This window comes from Cavia porcellus, unplaced genomic scaffold (genome assembly GCF_034190915.1).
Source record: "Cavia porcellus strain 051 isolate PalLab524CR breed Dunkin Hartley unplaced genomic scaffold, mCavPor4.1 scaffold_8, whole genome shotgun sequence".
In the NCBI taxonomy this organism is placed as follows: domain Eukaryota; kingdom Metazoa; phylum Chordata; class Mammalia; order Rodentia; family Caviidae; genus Cavia; species Cavia porcellus.
The window spans coordinates 35,692,207-35,716,119 of record NW_026947491.1 but is presented as its reverse complement, the minus strand read 5'-3'; the positions used below and the strand labels follow the sequence as shown (position 1 = coordinate 35,716,119).

At 34.7% G+C, this 23,913-nt stretch overlaps 1 protein-coding gene and 1 pseudogene across 3 annotated transcripts in view; both read right to left on the bottom strand.

Annotated features, from left to right (window-relative positions):
• Tmem117 (transmembrane protein 117) overlaps positions 1-23,913 on the bottom strand; it is a 487,955-nt gene that overhangs the window by 98,388 nt on the left and 365,654 nt on the right. The window lies entirely within an intron of this gene.
• On the bottom strand, positions 9,993-12,182 carry LOC106028941 (THO complex subunit 5 homolog; annotated as a pseudogene).

Here is a 23,913-nt window from a genome sequence, read left to right as displayed (position 1 = left end):
AACCGGCCCAGTCTATAGGAAAAGCAAGCTATCATGTACCTAACTTTAATCAAATGGAAACAAGATCTCCAGAAGGTACTAAAATTATCCCGTGCCTTGAAGAAGAGGGAAAAAGAAGCCGAGACACAGAAACATATCAGATAGAAAGATAAAATTGATAAGCAGTATATTATATTGTGAAGAAATCAATAAATCTGCTTAGATACAAATGATATGGAGTATGGATTAGGCAGAAAAGCAAGATAAAATTAGATATTTATAAATCAGTCTGTATATCTGATGGTTTAAAAAATCTCCAAGGTAGATTGATTTGATGCTATAGAAAAGAGTTCCTATTGATTGCTTTTTAAGTTATATAACAGCCTGCAAAATCTTTTCGTTCTTCAGAATGAGTTCAGTTCTCAAGAGAGGAGAGAACTCAGGTGGAAGAAGATAGAAAACAATGTTATAGGAATACATAAATGAGATGCTTATATTTCAATCATCCTGATACAAAAGGCAAATATAAAACATACTTGGAATGAAAGCTAATGGAACATAATGTTAAACTTGAATAACATTTATGAACCAGAGTATCTGAGAAGAAAGCTACTTTGAGAAAAGAAAGCAATAAAATATACATTCAGATACCCTCAGAAATCTACATTTCTTGCCCCAGATTTCCTAGTTCTTCATAGTAGGCAAAATTCTAATTCTAACATGATCCACAATGATTTTAACCTCTTCTTGAGTTTGAGTAAAACTATGAATATGGGATTTACACCTGAGATTACATTATTTTCTATGGCAAAGGGATTTCTGCACATTTAATTAAGATTACTGATCAACTGAACTTATACAATCAAAATGAGTATTACCTAACTGGGTCTCACCTAATCGCCTAAGGTCTTGAAAAGTACAGAGATTTCTCTGGCTAGTCATTGTGTAGAAAACTGGAGAGATTCCAAGCATGCGAGGGAGTCCTCTGTTGCTGAGATGGAGGGAACCTGAGCCCAGATGTAAGAGAATGCTAGGGGCTGAGAGCAGAGACAATGGGGAATTCAGTCCTATAACTACAGGTACTGAATGCTGCCAACAACAGAAATTATTTTGAAAAAGTATCCAAGGTTCTTGTTAAGACACTTGGACTATAGCCTAACCAGAGAACCCAGCCAGGTCTTCAGAGACTTCTGATCTATAGAACTACAATATAATAAGTGGGTGTTTTTCTAAAGATACCAAGTTTCCGAAAATTTGCTATGCAGAAAATAAAACTAATACAATTTTAGAAACTTGGAATTCTTGAGATACTAATTATTATTTATTAGAAGCATTTTCTAGGTGAAATGCAGAGCTGAAATGCTTAGATCTTGATATTTAAGACAATAAAGATCAACTGAAAAGTTTATCTATCTAAGCTGGAAAACATACCTAGACTCCAGTGAAACTTTTAATTAAAAGAAAATGCTTAGTTAATTAGGAAAGCAAATTACACTTGAAATAAAATCTGGACCAGCTTTAACTGCATACATAATTGTAGAGGGTAAACTATGTCTTTGCCCTCTCTTACAACTCAACAAGAAAGAATATTGCCTTCAAAACACATCCAGGCATATTCAACTCCTTCCTCACATCCACATGAAATTTCTCTCAATTAAATTTAACTACAATGGCCCTAGAAGATCATTATCAGGATATATGTCATGAAAAAAAAACTGTTCATATATTTAAAAATTGTCAAAAGAAGGAGAGGGTTTCTACTAGTCATAAGTCATACTCATTATTTTGAATAGAACTTTTTTATTTAATGTATTTCTAATTGAAAAGTAAATTTGTATATATTTATAGTATACAAATAATGTTTTGATATGTGTATACCCTGTAGAATGTCTAAATCAAGATATTTAACATACACACAGTACCTCATGTACTTATTTTTTTTTTGTAGTGACAACACTTGTAATCTACTTTTAGCATCCTGCATCTCACAATTAACAGTGAGAAGTGTTATCACAAGAGTATTCTGGACAATGGGGAAAAAAAACCCCGGCACCCAGCCTCCTGGCCAGTGGAGACTCTCTTCATAAATTGTATCTGCCAAAAACTCAGAAGGACCACTAGTAAGGAGAAGTTGACTGTGTGTTAGGAGGGGTGGGTGGGTGAGAAATGCGAGGTAGTGGAAGGTGCACCAAAGAGCTGAGGCTTAATGTAGAACTACCTGACATTAGAGACAGAAACAATACTTAAAAGAGAAAAACAAATAAAAATTATGAGATTTGGCCATTTGACCAAGAAGAGTAAGAATAGAGGGACATATATTCAAGGGCTCTGGTGATCTTTATTGCAAGTCATCTTCTGGAAAGGATAAAGGCCAGGAGATCCTATTTATAAAAGAAGAAAGGCAGGTGAAGTACGAATAAAATAGGAAGACCTCTCTTCATTACTAGCCATGATTCTAGACAACTGATCAAGTGTAAGAACAGAAACTCCATTTGATCTTGGCACTAGTTACACTACACTTCAGTTTGTAAAGACTTAATTTCATCACCTTAATTACACTGACAGTCATATTACTGGATTTCTCAGTGAACTGAATGAAAAATTCAACATTCAATTTTAAAATCATTAATAGGTTTACAGATGTTGTTGAAATCATAGACAAAATAGAAGGTAATTATAGTTCCAATGACATAACATGTAAGTAACTTTAACAGGATAAAAATAAGAGACCTGATAGAAGTTTGGAGGATGCAAAGGAGACGAGGTGGAGAGACTCATGAGGCCATTATCTACAGATAGAAAATAGAAAAACCAAAACTAGGAAAATAAATAAGAACCACTTATTGCAAAGAGTACCGAGAAGTGTATTTGAGAGTAGTATGTGTAAACTTCACATTTTTGATAGATGTTTAAAAAGTAATAATTACTGTTTAAAGTTGACAAAAATTAGAGCAATAAAATTGTTTAGGATTATGAAAACTAGGGGATTCAACTACAGGATGTTTAGAGTGTTTTGGAGAGTGGGACTGCAGTGGTAGTGGTTTGCCTTTAAATTTACACCTTTTAGTACTACTTGAGTTTTTGTTTTTATGATGCATATGTGTTAAATATAGAGTACTAAAATACCAAACCACTTACCGAGAAGTCATTTTAGCTTAAACATCACATGATAGAGAAAGGAAAGAACTTCTTTCACAATTTGAATTACCATAAAACTGGTATTATCACACAACAATCTGACATAGATAAAAAAGGGATCTGGGGGCAGGAGGACATGGGAGAGAAGAGTGGGGAAGAAGAAGTAAAAAGAAGCAAGGTGTGATATGTATTAATTTTCGAGATTAACACATTTATTACATATACTAGCAATAAAGTAAAAAAGATTAAAAATAAATATAAAATATGACCAGAGAAAAAGGCAATTTCCACATGAAATATTGCTCATTGAATTTCCAGGAATGCTGTCGTTAAACTTCAAAACCATTCAAAATTATGGATAGAGAGTAACAGAGTGAAGAGAGTCTTTTCTGTTTTTTATATGTGTAATCCCCTGCCTCAGTACTCTCTGATATATCTCCATGAACCCAACAAAAACAGAGAAGTATGATATTGTGAAATAATGAGGCTATGGAGCACTGTGAACTGAATGATAGGTTTTTAAATCGTGACAACTTTGGAAAACTGCCTAGAATTACATAGTGAAATTGAAGACACATTAGTTCCAAGCCACTTCTAGGTTTATGTTAGAAATTCTTTTATATGTGCACTAGAATATTTCAGCTCTATGACCATAACACAAAAAGCTACAAATAAATATAAAACAATGAATGCATAAATTATATTAATTTAAAGAAATATTTGTGGAAATGAAAAAGAATAACTCATGAGTACACCAAAAACAGATGAATCACAAATGCTGCATGAAAAAGACAGGAAATAAAATAGTATATACAATTTTGGGACAGTTAGAAATGGACAACTTAGATTATACTATTTATTGATGCATATATAATTGGTAAAATTATAAAGAAAACCTAGGTAATGATTATTTTAATGTATTAAAAGTTACACTTGCTCTAAGGGAGAAAGGAACTATGATCTGGAAAGAAAAGGCGTGAGTTTTGGGGGCCTTTATAGTGGTATATTTCTTGACATGAACATTGAGTACTTGACAACTAACATTCAACCAATCTTTCTCCTTTCTCTTCTCTCTATTCCTCCCCCATATCTTTCAGTCTTCCATATATGTTATTTCTCAGAATTATGAAAACATTTGGCCTTCATCTCTTCCCTGAAGAAAAGATACCATGACGGAGTAGAATCCTCCACTCTGAACACCACAAGACTTCATTGATGAATAAGTCAAAAATTTCTTTAAAGGCCATAAAACTAGAATTTCCATTAACCACAACTAGTCCCCTTCTATGTATTTTCCCAAAAGAGTTAAAGACATAGTAGAATGACATTTACATACTAATGTATGTAGCAGCACAACTTATAATAGCTAAATCTTGAAAGTACTGTGCATGTCCATCAACAGATAAATGAAGAAAATGTGTTATTTACACACAGACACACACACACACACACACACACACACACACACACACACACATACATAGTGGAGCACTAGTCTGCCTTAAAGTAGGATAAACTTGAGTCATTTATATGAAAATGAAAGCACTTTGAGACCATAATGTTAACCAAAGCAGTTCGGTAGCTAATCAAAATGTTAAGTGTTAGTAAATTATCCAGTAGTTCTTCAAAACTATGTGGACTTATCATTATTCTTTTTTCTTAAGTCAAAAAATGGAAAAAAATCTTGATATTTAACAACTTATGAATGGGTAAGTAAACTTTGTTTATCTATGCAATTAAATATATTATTTGTCAATAAAATGAAATATCAATAAGTACAACATGATATACCATGGATAAACCTCTAAAGCATACGCTAAATGAAAGAAACCAGCCATAAAAGACTATAGAATATGTAATACCCTTTACATGAAATATACAAAACAAGTAAATACATAAAGACAGAACACAGATTGGTGACTGTCAGTGCTTGGTGAAAAGGGAGAAGGGGAAAATGCCGTAATGGGTACAAGATATTGTTTGGGGATGATAAAAATATTTTGAAATTACTTGGGGCTGGTGATTGCACAGTATTGATATGAAAGTACTAAATGTTGTATTATTATATACTTTAAAATGGTTTATTTTATGTTACGTCAACTTCATCTCAGTAAAAAATATGAAAGCCATGAACACCCATATCCTGAATTTGTTCACTTTATCTCCCTCTCTACTGCTCACACTGTAGTCTAAACCACTGAAATAGTGCCCTTTCTCTCCCAGATCGCTAAGACAGAAGTAGGAGCACGGTTAACCACATAAGTGGTTTTCCCTCCTATAACACATACTTTCCAAAGCAGCCAAAATGACCTTCTAAACTCAAACAAGGTCATGTCATTCACTTTTGCATTGGTGTTTCACTGCACTTTGAAGGAAGCCAAAACACTACCTTACGCTTTTTACCCTCTCCACTGTGTACCATTTATACTCTGCCCTTCTTCTGTCTCTAGATCTTGCCAAGCTCTGCACCACAGTGTAGTGTTTGTGTTCACTGTTCTCATTTTCCTTTGGCTGGATATTTGTTACACAGTGTTCAGTTTAAGCTTCAGGGAAGAGTTCTCTGAACTCACAGCAAAAGCAGTTACATAGGCACTCTCTCTCTCATATCATCCTATTTTATCCCATGACTGCAACCTTCACAAGCTGTTAGATTTCTCTGGCTTGTTTGTTCTTTATTTTCTTATCACTCACTTTCCCCCAGAATACTTATTTTGGGATCACATTGCTTAGTTTTAATTCCAACTTTGTCATTTCTGGGACAGCACACATCATCTATACATAATTCATAGGGTTGTTTTCGGATTTAAACATGATAACTTTGAAAAATCTTAAAAATTTTGGTATATGATAAAAGGTTATCATATAGGCCACTTACTACTATTATTATTTCAGATTTCTTTAGTGAACTTCTATGTAAATCAGAAAATTAATTTTATGTAGTCAACAGACATCTTCATCTTTCTGTCTCTGTCTCTGTCTGTCTGTCTGTCTCTCTCTCTGTCTCTCTCTCTCTCTTTCTCTCTCTCTCTCTCTCTCTCTCTCTCTCTCTCTCTCTCTCTCTCTCTCTCTCTGTTAGTTTGATGGCATTAGAAAAGTGTCTGCTTTGTCAGGTTTTGCGGCTCTAGTGCAGTTTGGTCTCTCAGACAAATATGCTCTCTAAATCACAAGGTAAGCATGACATTATTTACTTCCTCTGCAGCAATTAAAGAGACATCTCTGCTGCCTGTACATTATCACAGTGGTGATGAAGAGCACCATTCTTGTCTGAGGGATCTATGAGCAGTTCTTCGTACCCCACCCCACACATTCTCTACTCAGAAGCACCAATTCCAGTGTGCCGAGAGTTACACAGCCAAGAAAACAGATATCAAAGGGAATAGCACTAATGTGGGTTTACTCAGACAATGTAGGACAATGTACAGATTTGTGTTTGGTAAAAGAAGGTAAGTGACTTAGGATGAAACTTGATGAACTATTAAAAAATCATGCCGAGGAGATAGAACATTGAGAAGGCATTCTAAATTTCCAACCAGTATGAGATTTTTCAGGTAAAAAATAAAAATGAAAAACAATGATCATATAACACAGACTTAAAAGAAAATTACTCAGAAATGATCCCTTAATTGCCAAGAGACTCATTAAACAGAGTTTTACTATATTAACTGAATGTCTGGGTCGATGAAAACAGTCAGTATTAAACTATTTGCTATTATATTGTGAACACTTTGAACACTGTGAAACTGAATTAGCAATACTTTAGGACCTAACACGGAGATTCCAATTATTGAATCAAATTGTTGTAAAACATTAAACAAGTCTATTCTCTGAAAATGTTAATATGATCCTCCAGGATAAAAATATGCCTTCACTGAAATAAACTATAAACTAAAAGAATATGACTTCATTACTTTGTCCTAGCAGGTAAAGGAATATGTACATTTTGAATTTATACTTCCTGGGTAGTTTTCATATACAGTAATATACTTTTCAATTATTTTTCCTTATGAAAATCATAATGATAAAGAATTCCAGAAAAGGCATAGCACCGATGATAGCAGTTCAGAGACATGCCTGATTATCTCCAGGGACAGTCCTTTTATTCACATGGCATTATCTTATTTTAAAGGTATTGTATGAGAAATAGATAAAAATAATAAATACAGAAGTGATCATGTTTTTATAAATGATATAACATTGAATTGAATAAATGGAAAATTTAGAGCAAAATTCATGTTATAGGTAACAGTAACTGAATTTTGCCATATCATTAACTTTCCAAAATGAAAGTCTTATCTATTTCAAACACCAGCTGATTTAAATTGAAGTGTTAAGTTATAAATGCCATTTATTCTCTGTGACATAGCAAAAGAAAGGAATAGCCTTAGGAAAAGGCAATTTCAATAAAGAAGTACTGCCCAAAAAGTGAAGGGATTAACAAATTATGAGCATTAAACTTCTCCTTCCTTAGCTTCCACTAATTTACTTCATTTACTAAAACAGCAATATTAAAAATGAATTTTATGCAATGAAAATAGTAGCTTATCATATTAATTTTATGGGTATAAAATTGCATGATGCAATTTTCATTCTGGTGGCTAATTCAGTATGGATGGTATTGGTGTCCAGTGATAAGTTCTGAACATCAGATAAAATATAGCATCTCCATTTCTTTTAAATATACGGCACGAATGATCAGGCTGCTCTGTTTTACTGGTTCTACAACTGAGTGACAAAAAGGATGCTGGGTCACGTCATAACCCTCTGTTTCAATTTTCTACTTCCTGCTAAAGAGGTTTCTTTCTGTCTTGGCATTACACATCTCCCTAAAACAAACAAGCAAATAACCTGTTTTGTATGAGTATACACATGTATGCAGATGAATGTTTGGACACTGGAATACACATGGACATGCACATTTCATAATGTGTGTACATATCAACTGAAAATTTTAGGGGACTATTAACATATTAGTATATTAAGTATACATAGTATAAACCTTTCATACTAAAAGAGATTTTTTTCTCCTTATTTTTGAGGCAAAACTTAGCCTTTATATAAAGATGCTCTGTACACTTAGGAAAATCTCTGGAGAAGCTGATTCATATCTATATTAGTCTTTATCATTTTTTCCTTTTATAAAAGCCCACAGAGACTTCATTTTAATTGTAAAAACATTGGGTATTTGTATTTCACTTTACATCATTAAACAAAATAATTTTCCAACTCTGAACAGAGGACATTATCTTGTAATTCATACCCAAATCAGTAGAGAATTATAAGAATTTTATAGGATGTAACGTAAAGAAAAAGCTAATAGAGAACTTCATTGGATGGCCTTCCTGATTGGCTTTTTATTGAGTTTTACTTTAATGCTTTGTTTTAAATTCCATTAAAAATCTGGCACACATAAAGGTTTTTCAAAGGCTCCTACTTCTCCATTTATCACTAAACTAGGAAAATTACCCTGGTATTCTTCAAAAATATCATGTCACAATAGCAACAGCAGGATTGCAGAATATCATAATACTTTTCATATATGCTTCTATTACTTAGATTAGACTGTTTTCTCAAGCTTTATTTTTTAATATGATTACTTCCCACAGCAATACTATTCATAAGCATATGTAGAACCAACATTTGTACATAAACCTTTAAATGAATACAGTGCCAAATTAGACCATCTCTTCAATATCAAAAAGCTTTTTTTCCCCTGTGTTTCCTGGGGGAGGGGGTGGCTCAGGATATAGTTCAATAGTAGAATACCTGGTATGTGTAAAGCACTAGGTTCAATGTTCAGCATCATACATGACAAAATTAAGTCAATCAGTCATTCAGTCAATCAAACAAACAAATAAAGCTTTTTGTCTATGAATCTAGACTTTTGGTCTCATAAAAACCAAAACCATGGATTTTATGATCTTCACATTATAGTTTCCTATTTTAGATCCAATGGAATATATAAAACATTTGGTTTTGAGACAGCTAGTAATACATTTGATGTTAAATCTTATATTTATTAATTATATAAAAATAAGAAATTCATTTGCCTTCTTTTGGACTCAACTTCTATTCTCTCCTTCAATTGTTTACTTAGGGAATGCATAAGTTGCTCCATAAATGATCTTGGTTTACTCATGGCTTTACTTTCTTCTTGATTTTTTAAAAAAATTGTATTTTAAGCAGGACCAAAACATAGTATCTGTTTTATAACCTATGTGTGCTTATTGTTCAAAATTATGTATTAAAAAAAAGACAAACCACAAAGGGCATGAGATCCTGGTAGAAGTAGGAAGAAACTCTGTACTAGTCATAAAGTTATCATCAGACCGAATACTTATAACTACAAGCAAGACTACTTCTAAAACATCTTGTTAAAATTTTCTTTCTCTTTCTTTTTATTAGTAAAGTTTGATTAACGTGCTGACATTAAGATTTATGCCCGTCTGCCTCTCCTCTTACTGCTGGCTCATCCATCCAGGTTTATTTTCCCACTGTCAAACTAGTGAGAGGTAGAGAGCTGTAGGATGGTTTGACACTCAACAAAACAAGCCAAGCCACTGTCAGATATTTGTCTTTTTACCTTTTAAACTCATGTAGCCTAAAGTACATGTTGCCATGGCAAATAATGATTTTCAAAGTAGCCAACTTTCAAATAAGAAAAGTTCTGAAAAGTAATTCCAGTGAACTCATACAACTTATCATCTTACAGTGGGTTTTGTTCGTTTGTTTTGTTTTGTTTGTGACACTTTTATTGGCTACTGTATTTGGGGACTATTAAGAGCTACACAGGAACAAAGCAAAAAAAAAAAAAAAAAAAAATAGAAGCCCAGTACTTGAGGTGGGATCCTGGGGGTAGTAACTGGCCAGGTGGGAGGTCAGCAGTGGCTGAAGAATCCCTGAGGATGGTTATATTTTAATGGCTTCATCCTACTTGGACCCCTGAAAAGCCCCAGACACATCTTCTGGGGAAATTTCTTGGGTCCTGCCACATTGTCATTGTGGCTCTCAGTCTCTAGGTAGACTTCTAGAAGCATGCATAGCCACTGCAGCTGGTTGGTCAAGAGCTGGTGACTGGGCTGAAGGCCACAGAGCTCCTTGTAGTGCACACTGACCTCACTCTCCATGGCCCGAATGTTGTCATCACTGCTGTTGGTTTTTTCTCTCTTCCAATTCAGACAGTGCTAGAAAATAGTTGGGACAGAGGGGTAGCCAGAGTTCGATACCATAGCGGTCTGGAGTTTGGGTCATGCCCCCTCACTGAGAGCCATGTAGTAAAGATTGGTGTCCCCAGCTAGTCCTGCTTCCACAGTGTCCTTGGTGTAATGCAATTCCATATAATCATCATGGACAATTGTCACCCACTTCACCAGGCAAGAGGCAACTTGGGCAGGGAAGAGGTATTGGAAATCACTGGTAACCAGGACAATGATGTGTTCCAAGGACACAAACTGTTTGTGGAGGGTCAACTGGGACTGCACCTTGGACTTCAGCAGCTTCATGCTTGTTTCCACGTGGCTGGCGCTCAGCGAATGATCAGCCATCACTGTGTGCTGGGGTTGCTCTTTGGGGAAGTGGAGGCCTCCCAGCTTCTGTACCCACAAATAGTGATGACCTAGGTCAAATACATATTCTCTCAAAGTTAAAACGCCAACTTTATCAAACTGGTAATATTGGCTGATTTGGAGTTTTCTTTGCATGATCACCAGGATACAAAGAGCTCAGCACCGAGCTCAGGGGATAGTAAGTCCCCTGCATGGAGGGAGGTGATCAGCTCCATGACACTTTGATTTTCACAGATGGGATGCTGAGGTTCATGAGGTAATAGAAAGTCAGGTAAAGTATGTTATCTTCTTTACATTTCAGGTCAACCATGACAGACAGACAATGTCTCTTTAGCATCTCCTTGCACTGAACTCCTAAGGTGGGTATCCGTTGCTTCATGGTCTGCTCCTCAGCATCTGAGCCACTCTTGTCATCTTGGGAGTTGTTAGGAAGCTTGAACAGAGCTTTTGTTTTATCAACTCTGCCACTGATGATCACAGCCAAGGTCTTATCACAGGCCTGCCCATAAATGGTGGCCTGCAGAAGGAGTATGTAGAGGGGAGGTGGCAGATGTCTGGCTGTCTCATATTGCTTGTGAGCCTGGTCAAATGGCATGAACAGGTACTCCTGCACTGGAAGGGAAGCCTGCATGGTGCTACTGAGCTGAGGCTCAAGACTGCTCAAGTACTCCTTCAAAACCTCAATCTCTTTGAGGATTTTCTCCATGTTAGACAGATACTCTTGGCCCTTCGCTGCCAGTGTTTTTCACTGCTCCAGCTCCCAGTCCAGAAACACCAAGGTTTGTTGGTGAGGGTCTCTCATGGTGACTTCAGCCTTGCGGAGCCTCCTTGTAAAATTCCTCTAAACTGACCAGATCAATTTCTTCATGCTTTGACTTGAACTCCATACACTTAGTGATCTCCTTCTGCAGATTCATCACCTCATACAGTAAGTTCTATAGCTGCAGATGATTGCACCTACATTTTCCTTGGCCTCATGGGTCTGATCTCTTCCTTTCTTCAACCTGCTACAAGTTAACTGGTTAAGTTTATTTAAAGTCATGAAATGCACACAGCTCTAGATCCTGTGTTCTTCAATTTCAATTGCCATATTCTTGCCACCTCTGCTCTTCAGGTCTTGGATCTCAGCCATTCACCTCTGTAACTTCTGGCATGTGTACTTGCGCTGCTCATGTCTCTGCCAGGGTCCTCCTCGGCCTCCTCACTGTAGTATTTTCCTTCCTGCCTAGTGTCTGATAGATTTTGCTTTCCTTCAGGTGGATTCCATCACTGTGGATGACTTTGAATTTCCATTTTTTGCTTGATTCTGATGACTTGATGGTTTGGTTCCTCACCTCACAGCTAGGTGAACTCTACACCTGTGTTCTTAATACCAAAGACAGCATCTGAGGAAAGATGCCCACCTTATTAGACATCAAAAAATCACAAGTGAATGTGCAGAGCACCATCTTACAGAATGACCTTTGTAAATGCAGTAATAACAGAAAACTGATAGAGAGCCATGCTTTCTCAGTTTTCTCTAACCCACAGATACCTTTAGGAATGACTCTTCTGGTGTCCAAGAAAGGTCTCTTGTATGGAAAAGCTATGTGCCACGAAGGGGACTGTGCTACTGCAGGTCCTTTCCCTGTCCTGGGAGCAGTGGGGAAATTGTCCAGGGCTGATTGTAGCCCAGAAAAACAAGTCAGCATGACCAAGTTGAAGATCTTCAAATGTCATTGCACTTCTTTAACAATTTCATGGTGATTTTTTAAAAAGAAAAAATTATTTGTTTCTAACCAATATTATCCAATAAACTTACATGCTTCAATCTTCAGCTCAACAAATATCAGTAGTGTTACAATGTGGGTCAGGTTACAATGTCATAATAAATTTTTAGTAATGCTTCATTTCATGTGCTTTTCTCCTCTAACTTAAAGAAAGCATTTTAATTTAAAATGGGTAATGCTATTTCTTATGAAGATCACTATGATTATTTACTCATCATAGTAAGTGCAGAAATATTCAGACAAAGGGTCAGTCTCAGGGGATGCCATGAGGCAGCTGTACAGAAAGAGAAGACTTGGCTGTGGCAATTCACAACCTTTGTATGAACCCTCACTCATCCACTCAAGTAGCTTTGTAATATTTATATTAAGCATAATCTTTAGCCATCAAAGACTCAGATTCTCCAATTTAAAGAATGGAGTGGTAATAATTACTTCATGGTGTGATACAATGATATTGGCAAGTGATATGGCTTATGTTATTTATGCGGCACACTGCAGGGATTCACAATGAAGGCTGTTACATAACTAGAAAATCTAGAATAAGAACTGCCACCTCAGTCAGACACTGCTCAAGCCACTCAAGAGCTACTTTACCCCATACATAGCTTAGTAATGTAAATAACAATGATTTGGTAAATGCTACAAGGACAACAGAGCAAGAATATGAAAAACAGAATATTTTTAGGTCAATGCATGGAATACAACAATAAAGTACAAGCTATCAACATGAGCCTCATAGGTATAATTTAGTTTTCTAGTAAGTACATTAAAAATAAAAAGATAACAATTTTAATAACATTTAATCCAATGTATTCAAATTATAATTACAACACATATAAAATTCTGAATTTGACATACTACATTCTTACTGAATTCTAGACTGTGTTCTGTGCACATGACACTACGCTTCTCAATCAGATATAGTTCAAGCACTCAATGGCCACATGCAGCTAGTGGCTCCTGTAACTAGAAAATGCAGATGAATAAAGTGCCTGGATGAATTATCAAAATTTATCAATATTCACCTCAATATTCTAGCAGCCTATCAACACAGTGAAAACTACTCATTTGCTAATTCTGTAAAATTTAAATGTGATTATCAAAGAAATATGTGTTCTTCATTGAGATGCCTTAAAGAAACATTGAGTACTGAATTGTGAAAAGCTTTCTAAGGTAAAAAGTAATTACAAATGTTTTGAACTCATCTTTAATGTTTCTTCAAAAGAGTTTGAATAAATATAGAATCTTTCATCTAACAAGGTTGATTTTTCTCTTATAAGAGTTTAAATAAAAGAAATGTCAAAACACTCTAATCTTTTTTCCCCTGGTGATGCTTTAATGTTAAAAATACTTCCCTAGTATATATACCATATGTCATTAGGAAACTAGAAAAAAAATTTTAAGTGAATGAAACTTCATAATCAGTCATATGAGCTACAAGTCTCTTAAATTCTTGAAAGAAATAGAACAGTTACTATTCAGTAAGGCCATGTTTGTTCATGTTTTACAGACAGTAATTGCTTACAATAAAAAGAACTCTTGTCAAAGCAAAAATATAAACACACATCTTCTAAAACATAATTAAATGAGTAGAAAGGTATCTTTAAACTTTGAAAGGCTTTGTGCTGTTGTACATCAAATTTTATGTCACATATGCATTTTGTTTATATTAATGCCTCCATATTGTTTTGGCCACTACTAAAGTGAATTTAAAGTAATTCAAGACATAGAAATTCCTAGGGAAAGATAATTAAGTCTCAATCATTAAAAAAGGTGATACTCAAATTGTGTTCAATCTTTCTAGACAGACAATAAATATTCATAATCTCCAGGTTTTCACAACTCATTTGTTTAAAAGATATCAGACTCAAATTATTCTAAAGAAGACACAAAAGTTAAGTTATGAAAGATTATGGTAGGAATAATTCTAGATCAACCCCAAATATATGCATAAATGTGTGTATATAAAATTTTAAAATAAAAGCACTATATTTTCTCATTAATTTCTTCCTTGCAGCATTTTTGTTATTCTGCAAAGAAAATGTGAAAAAAGTATCTCCTGCATGATGTTTGATTTCAGGGAGTAGAGGTAGACAGAGACAGGGGCAGCAAGCAGGAGTAGCTGTTTTGGTTACAGCGCTCCCAGAACAGCAGTGTACAATAAAATCTATATTTATCCTCAGTTCACAGACATTCTGGTCAGAAGACAAGTTTTATGTGAAAGTGAAATTTGAAGACAGACATTTGTAGCAAATAATATTCCAGCCACAGCTAACAGTTAAGGATGACAGGCTGAGTCCAGCCACTAGTGGAAAGCACTAGGCACTCTGTGGAGACCTGGATGGAACTTCAGTCCCCAAAAGGAATGGGAATGACAAACATCAAATGTAGTCATAGAAACCTACTCACAGAATTGGTGTCAACATCACAAGAGGTCAGGAAAACTCAACAATGCACACTCGGGTGGAAGAGAAGGGCTCACTTCAGGTATGAGACACTGAGCCCAGAGCATCAAGACTGTTACTAAGTTAACATGAGAAGAAAGCTCTTCCAATGGGTGTGCAAGTTCTTCTGGTTTTCTTCCTTGTTCACCTGATGTGATCTCTGCCTTGACCTAGTGTATGGACTATTAGAGAAGCTGGTGAACTCTCATGTATAAACATCAATATAAATAAAATAGTGCATAAATCCTTTATTCCTTTGTATGAGAAAGGGCGCCCCAGCAGAGATGGAGGTCAGTTGTCAAAGCAGCAGGAACCCCATCATAAACAGGAAAAGGGAAGGCTCTAAACAACACTGGGTATAAATAATGTCCAGGTAACAAAAGCTTTTTTTAAAAAGACTTAAAACCAAGAAAACTATTATCATATATTGCAATTAGCAAAGCAATAACTTGTAGCAACATTGTGCATTTTTAAGGATGATTAAATTGTAAATATTTTGATTTTTAAAAATAAGAACTTTTTTTTCTTTTTTCCAGTACCAGGGATTGAACTCACGACTGCCTGCTTGCAAGGCAGGTGCTTATGCTGCTGAACTAAATCCCCAGTCCCAATATGAACATTTCTATGATCATGGTAAGTAATGCTATTTTCTGAAACAGAAATCAGGTTACATAAATACCCATATCATGACTTTCTTTAAAACTGTATTTGTAAAATCTTTGGGGAGATTGTGATATCATAGTAAATTCTAATTCATTATATTATTAGCTATAACTTTCAGTGGAAAATCCAAGAATGTGCAGTAAATAAAGCAATGAAATTCCACATTGTATAAATCCACATCAAAATTCTCACAAAATACCCCTATATTATTTATAAGAGTAATTTCATCTTGTTATTCTGGTCAAATCATTATGATATGAAATTTGAAATGGAACTTAGTGTTATTGAAATATATAATTGCATAACTTTTTCTTTCCTCCCTTTTAAAAGGTCAAAACATGACATTTTGTGTCCACATTCAATGCAATAATGTATAGTTAAAGTGTAGTCATGAGATTCTTTTATCTGATCACTAGAGATTTAAATACTGTCAACTGCATGTAGATACAATAAAAATGCAGAAATGAAATTATATACACATAAAAAGCCTTATTTCTTTGAAACTTTGTAGCTTATTTTATAAATATTCATTCGAGTAAAATTTACATGTATAAGTTTAGGTACATATAATTACATATATATCTTTGTATGTATGAATGTATGTGTATTTGTTTCCAAGTAGGATGTGTATGTCTATATAAGTTTTTACAAAACTGCTGACTAAAAAAGATGTCCCTAACTAGAGTTTTCCATAATATAACTAAAGTTATAAGTTACTAAGACAGTAAATAGGAGAGGCCCTGGAGACATGAAGCACTGTCTGGATTGCCTATCTGCATCAGATTAGCACATCGCTGCAATGAAGAGCAATTCCCTAGCTCTTATCAGTGTCCAGTAATTATCATCCTCATACTGAGTTGTGAGAAGATTGTTCTTCAAAACTCATTTTTAGTTTCAAAAAATATTTTTAAATGTTCATATAAAAATATAGAACAGAAAATAACATTATCCTTGCAATAATTTAGTGGTTGATTACCTTGCCAGTATGGTGCTATTCCTTAACTGTTTTGCATTCCACTCTCTCTTCTATGTGCCCATGTACATGTACATCTTTGGCAGTGTCAATATACCATAGCAATTTTCTGGAAGCCCTGAAGTTATATTGAATTTATAACCGTAGTTCTACCACTTGCAAGCATACTTTTGAACAAAGTATGTAGTCTTTCTATACCCAAACTTTCTAACTGTAATGTATGGTCAACAATTTTACCCTCCTAGAGACAGTGTTATAATGGCATTATTACTTTTCTGTGTTTAACATTTAATTATATGATGTGGAACATTTTAACAATTTTAAACTACAGTCCAAAAATATTTACTGATGCATAGGTATTTGTGTTTCATACATCAGTAATTTTTTAAATTAGAGGCTCAGCATAGAGAGGGTTGCATTTTTTCTCCTTCTATCCCTCTTTCTTGCCTCCTTTCTTCATTTTTGCCCTCTTCGTTTAGTATAAACACTAGTTACTAACAGCAAGAAATATGATATCTTACTTCATTAGTTTTTAATTCTTATTTTAGGGGCGAACAGTAAATCTTTGTTTATTGGATAAGGGTGCTGCTAACAATTCCTTAATGCCTTCAATGTCTGCTATGTCTAATCTCATGTTGGATGTTTTTCATAATCTTGTTAGGAGGAAAAATCTGTGGCTCAGATTCTTCAGGTCATTTGGATAGGAAACAGATTCTTCCATCCAAGAGTACATCAAATTCCTGTAAGCAGCAAACTTAAATCTTAGGAAACTTTCAAAAGTGAGACTAAAGCATGAGAAGTAAACAAGAAGAAAAAGGAATATGTAACAGGGGTGGAGAAAGAATTCCGTTTAAAAAATGACATTAAACCAAATCTTTAGAGGGGAATGAAGTTTAATGGGTGGAAAAATAAATAAATAATCAAAATAAAAGTAAAAATAAATTTTAAAAAGGAGAAAAGGCCCAGTAGGTAAGTGTAAGTAAAATAGTTGATTCCACACAAACCTGAGCTTTTTGTCTTATGAGGTTGAAGACAAAAATCATAAACTAGAGAAGAGGAGGAATGTAGGAAATAACTTATTATTTATTGCAAATAATATGAAGAAAAATAGCTTCTGAGGGGACTCTGAAAGAGAATTTTCTCAGGTGCTTCCTTTTTTTGCTCTTATGTAGATAAGCATGCTATAGGAACTTGTTTTCACAGGTGGTTCACTGATTTTTAACGTCTAAAGAAAATTAGTGACCAAGCTAGCCATGTTCAAAGGAAACCATTTAAAGGAAACTAGGTATTCTGTATTTTTAAGTTTCTCTAACTAACTTAGTGTAGCAGGGAGATAGCAAGAGGCCTGGAGGGAATTAACCAGGAGCCCTACCCACTGGTGGTGTAGAGATTCTGTCCTGTTTTCCAAGGTTTGGGGATCAGTTTCCTGACCTAATAGGAGGCTCCCAACAATAATCAAAACAATGACTTTCAGAAAAACATAATGTGTACTAGAAAATGCTGAGGATGAGCAGGGCCCTGTGAAGGGTACGAATTCTCTGGGGGACACCTGCCCATGATGGGAGGGGCATGTGAGGAGCGTTCTGGCACAGAGAGGCCCACATATGGGAAGGCCAAGCAAAACGAAGGAGTCAGGGTGACTCAGTCAAAGATACCCCGATATAATGGCCAAGGCTAGGCCTCTAGAGGGTCAACAATCAAAGGCAACATTAAGTCGGTGGGATTTGTTCCCCCAGAAATAAGATATTCATACCTCTCCAAGAAAGTCTTTGTTCTGTTTAAAGTTGCAATTATTGGTGTTTGCAAAAACATAAACCCACTTCTAAGTCAGTCTTTTCTGTTTGTATCCCCATAAGCTGATCTCAACCTTGCTGAGATCATGTTTCTATATAAAAAGTCACCAGAAAACGGGTGGCAAACCTATGGAATGCCTGTGCCAGTGAGCTGTTAGTATCACTGAAGCTGTAGAAGGTTTGCCACCACTGCCCTAGACAGGGTGCCTTTTGCATCCTGTTCACACCTTCTTCAGGTTCATTTGCCTGGAAACTCTTTGCTTTCATTTTACAATAAAGGCTGCTTCTGCTTTCACTCTACAATAAACACTTCTGCTCAATCCTCCTCTCTCTCTACCTTGTAATTCTTTCTGTGTTGAGATAAAAACCACTAGCCTGAAGGTAACATTAGCCTATTTTACGTGTCTCTTTGCTATAAACATTTTTATCTGCCCATTCTTACCTTGTCTTCTTATCCTTTTTCCAGTATTTACTTTTACATTTCTAAATTGCCCAGCTACAGGGCTTAAATTAGCACTTAATTTGGTGTACATGTTATTTTCTTTTACTAAAAGTTCTATCTTAGGTCATCCCTTTACCACCTGTCTGCTTACAGGCTGATTAACTAAACTATTACAGCACATGATCAAAATCACCAGAGAGGAAGCATATGTGAGTCATCTGGAAAAACTAAAGTTTTTCAAGAGATGAGAAAAGGCCATAAATGGAGGATAAACGGGATGCCCAGGAGCCTTGAATATTATACTCCAAAGAAGTCAGCATTTTTTTTTTTCCTGTAATGAGGCTACAGGCAGAGAATGTCTAGGTTGGGTGAGTAATCGTTTAGGTGGGGAGCTATCACCAGGAAAGAAAAGGTTTCAGGAGTGACCTAAGCCAAGCCACATTAAAGATGTTACTGTTGAATGTCACCTACTTGTTTGTGATCTCTATCACTTGTGCCTGATTTATATAGAGTAAATGACTTTAAATATTTTATTTGACCAACCAGGGTACAGAGACAGTGGCCTAAACACTAGCTAGCAGTACTGTAGATTCACTGTCAGCTAGCAGATTATTTGGTGTTTCCAATTGTTTTGGAGCCTGGATTACAAATTATTTCAACATATAGTTTTTCTTTTTCTTTTTCTTTTTCTTTTTAATTCACCTTACATATAACAAAAGGAAAAAGCTATAAAATGTGTTCTCACTAATCTGAGAAGTGATCAAACTACATAGGCTTCATGTTGCTCTCACAGACAATTAAATGCTGGTTCTCAAGGGAGCTGAACCTATCGTCTTATAACCTCCCTTAGAATTCCCTCATTGAAAGAAAAGCCTTCAATCCCTGGCCTTAGAGACCTTGAACACCAGTGTCCTGAAGCAAGCTTTGAAAGCACCAAGCTCTCACAGCTCATAAATTGACCATGACAGATCTGTCAGTAACCACCTTTTAAATGCCTCCCTGGGATTCCTGGTTTCCATTTTAGGAGACCTGGTTTCATTTTATATCTCATTCAATTATGGTTATACTTCAGCTTTTTCCTTTAATATGTAAATCTATTTCTGAGATGAATGCCTAGGCTTTGTAGCGAATCCATTAGAGACGGCTTTCACTCTGGAGGACTGAGCGTCCTCCCCACAAAACCACTGCTTCCTAAGATGAGGTGAAATGTAATGCCCAGAGTGCCAGGACATGTACCAGACTTCGCATCTCCCTGAAGACTCTCTCCAATCTTGATTGACCCTATGTGAATTTCTGGGCACTCACTATGGATTCTAGCTGTTTGCTAATTTCATTTCTGCAGATTTCAGCATAGAATAACAATGAGCATATTTGTCCAAAAAAAGAGATTGTTAGTAGTGTACCACAATACATTTGAATGCAAGCCCCTAGAAAAACAAATAACAAAACCCCCAGTTTTTCCCTATGTTAAATATATTTACCGCTTTGTCATTTAAAAAAGAAATAGAGTGTATAAAAATCTTGCCTTCTCCTCCTATTGCTTCTTCTTCTCTAAAACTTTTTACTAGCTAACTTAAAGAGTAATATTGTAATAGCTCCATTATTCACTAATGGTATAAAGTGCAGCTAGTCACTACCACACAGATTTCTCTTCGAGAGAGATAAAGTAATGATCTGAAGATTGGAGCAATAATATAAGTGGATTGTAATTGGAAGGCCTAAATACCACTACTATGAGCAGAAATGGGAGCTGAGCTAGTGCTTATACTTTCCATTAAATGGACTGAAGATTGCCTGACATACACTTAATAGTGGCAAATTTATTAATGAGGCAGGGTTGGATACCTAACAGCTAATCCCAAACTCCCATTCTCCCTCCTCTGCTTGTACTACTTGAGATGATTAAAAATAGGCACTATTTCTGAGAGACTATCAGTCAAAGATATGTGCAGGATGCAGTAGATGGAGGGCCCTGAGATGATTTTAGACTATCAAGCACCAGCTCACTGGAAGGTACTGAATAAATTAAACCAAAAATATAAACCCCAGGTTGATGTGTTTGAACTTCTCAGCAAACATTCTTCATACATATTTAATTGCTCCATTGAGACCGTTACTGTTTGGAAAGGTTCCAGGCATTATTTCCATTCCATTAGTGAGCTTGCAGGGTGTCTATTCCTTAACATAAAATGATTGACTCTGTAAGTGCCTTTTCCCTTACTGACCTGAACACTAATTGAGTTTGTGTATAGATTAAAAGAAAAAGTGTTTTCAGATAATGTTCAAAATATATTGCTGTCACTTAAATTCTTTATAGGAGGAGAAAGGGAAACATTAAAATAATGACACTAAATGTCCTATCTCAATTGGCTTTTTAAAACATGGTATGCTGCAAAATAAATTACAAAGCTGAAAAAAGGCAGCAAAAATAGATTTTTCAATGTAAAAATAGTCATCTCTGAAGACAGCATAAATATTTGTGGATGTGTTAATACCTTGTTCTAGCAGCTTCCAGCTCTCCTTATGGTAAATTTATTTATTGTAAGAAAACATACAAATTTTCTGTACATTCTATTACAGAAAGTTAAACCCTAAAATATCTTATTACTTAGTTCTACTTGAGAAGGAAAACTAAGTCTTATGATCCTTTAGAAACAGACCTAAAACTGGTGAAGTGTACATTTTTTGCTTACAAAGCAAAACTTCTAAATTCACTTATAGTTCAAAAAGATAAGATACACCTTAATGCTTATTTAATGTAACCTTGCTTGAGAAACTGACTTCTTAGTTTTCATATTTTTCCAAACCAATAAATAATCATCAAATTAAAATTCAAAAAACTCTATCCCAATTAAGCATAAGCAATTTCTAAAAATCTATGCCTATAATAGTTTTAATGCTACACATATAAAGTTTTATGAATTGCTGTGTACACTGTAAACATAATGTATTTTTTTCAATGGTCAGACACCATGTAAAAATGTAAGCTACCTTTTGGGATTACAGAGTTTTATTTTGTTTTGTTTTTTGAACTCCTTTCTCTCTTTCTTCCTTTCTTTCTCTCTTTCTTTCTTTTTCTTTCTTTCTAACAATTACTGTGAAGCCTCCCAAAGGAATTCTTTTTAGTCTTATTATAATAACTGGAGTTCTCAATAGCACTTTCCTAATTTCTGATTAAATTTTTTTCTAAATAAGTGAATTTAAAGAAATAAATGAAATCTGAATAGGAAAGGAAGAAGTGAAATTTTTTGTTGGCTTAGGACATTATCTGATCTACAGCAAATTAAAAAGCCTCTGCAAAAATCCTGTTAGAACAATTGAAGTCAGTGAAGTTGCAGGATGTAAAATCAATATAGAAGAAAATCAATAGTATTTCTACATGCTAATAATGAAGTGTGACAATAATTAAGAATAAATCCTACCTGAAATAGCATAAAAATTAGCATGCTTAGGATTGTTTAGTCAAAGAGATGACAGACTATACTGAAAACTTTTAAAATATAGATAAAGATCTAAAAACAAATACATTGTGATATCTCCCATCTTCATAGATTAGAAGAATCACTATTATTTAAATGCCAAACTTTATGCAAAGCAATTTATTCTAAGAATTCAAATATATTCCTCTAAGAATTCAAATGTATTCTTCACAGAAATAGAAAAAATAAGTATGAAACCACAAAAGATGCCGAATAGGTAAAACACTCTTGAGCAGAAAAAACAAAGCTAGAGGTATCACGTTATCTGATTTCCAAATACACTACAAAGTAATAAGTCAACTCCATAACATATTGGCACAAAAACAAATACACTGCTCAAAGGAACAGAATAGAGAACCCAATAAAAGTTCAACATATTTACTTATAGTTAATTGATTTCTGCTATAGGTGCCAAGAACACATGATGGAAATAAGGAGTTTTAGGAAAAGCGGATATCTACTTTGCAAAAGAAATCATATATTATCACATCCTATATACGAAAATCAAGTAAAAAGCATTAAACACATACATATAAGACCTGAAAGAGTGCAGTTACAAGAGGATAGCATAGGGGGGAAAGCTTTATAGCACTGAGATGGACAATGTTTCCCACATGTGATGTCAAAAGCACAAAAATGAGCAACAAAAGGAAAAATAGATGAGATTTATTACACTAAAAAGTGCTCATCACAGGAGAGAAGACAACAGAGTAAAGACAAATTAAAATAAAAAACAGGGCAAAATATTTGCTCAGTGTACCACAGATAAAGGGTTAATATACAAAATATTTGAAGAACTCAATAGAAAAAAAATGGGCAAAAATCCTGAAAATTTTTCAGAACACATACAAATGACCAAAGGGCATCTAAAAAATTCTCAGAATCATTACTTATCAAGGAATACACATTAAAAGTTTAGTGATGTGTCACCTCATACCTGTTAGATTGGCACTCTCAAAAAGATGAGTGACAACAATTGTTGGTAAGAATGTAAAGAAAAGTGTTAGTGGGTTTATAAATTTTTGCAACCATTTTGGAAGCACAGTATGGAGGTTCTTCTAAAAATTAAAAGTAGAATTACTATTTTATAATCCCATTTCTGAATACCTATACAAAGGAAATGAAATTAGTATATGTTCACTACCAAGTTCACTGTGAACATTACTCACAATAGCTAGGCAATGGAATCAACCTAAGTGTCTGCCTATGGACAAGAAATAAAAATTTACTTCATATTCACAACAGATACATATGCAGCCTTTAAAAAAGAAAGAAATCCTGTCATTTGAGACAATAGAGATAAACCTCTAAGACACAATAAGTGAAATTAACTAGGCACAGAAAAAGACAAGTACTGCATGATCTAACTTGTGTCTGGAATCTCTAAAACTTAAACATAGAAATAGATAAAAGTAAAAAAGCAGAGTAGGGAGAGATGGCTTGGAAAATGGGAGATTTTCACAAAAGAATACGAAATTTTACACAAGAGAAACAAGTTTCAGAGATCTACTGAGCAGCATGTTGATTATAGTTCATGTAAATTTCAAAATTGCTAAGAGAATAGATTTTAAATGTTCTCATCACAAATAAATGATAAGTATATAAAGTGGTATGTTAATGAGCCTGTTTCACTGTTTACTTGTTTCACCATATATATATATATATATATAT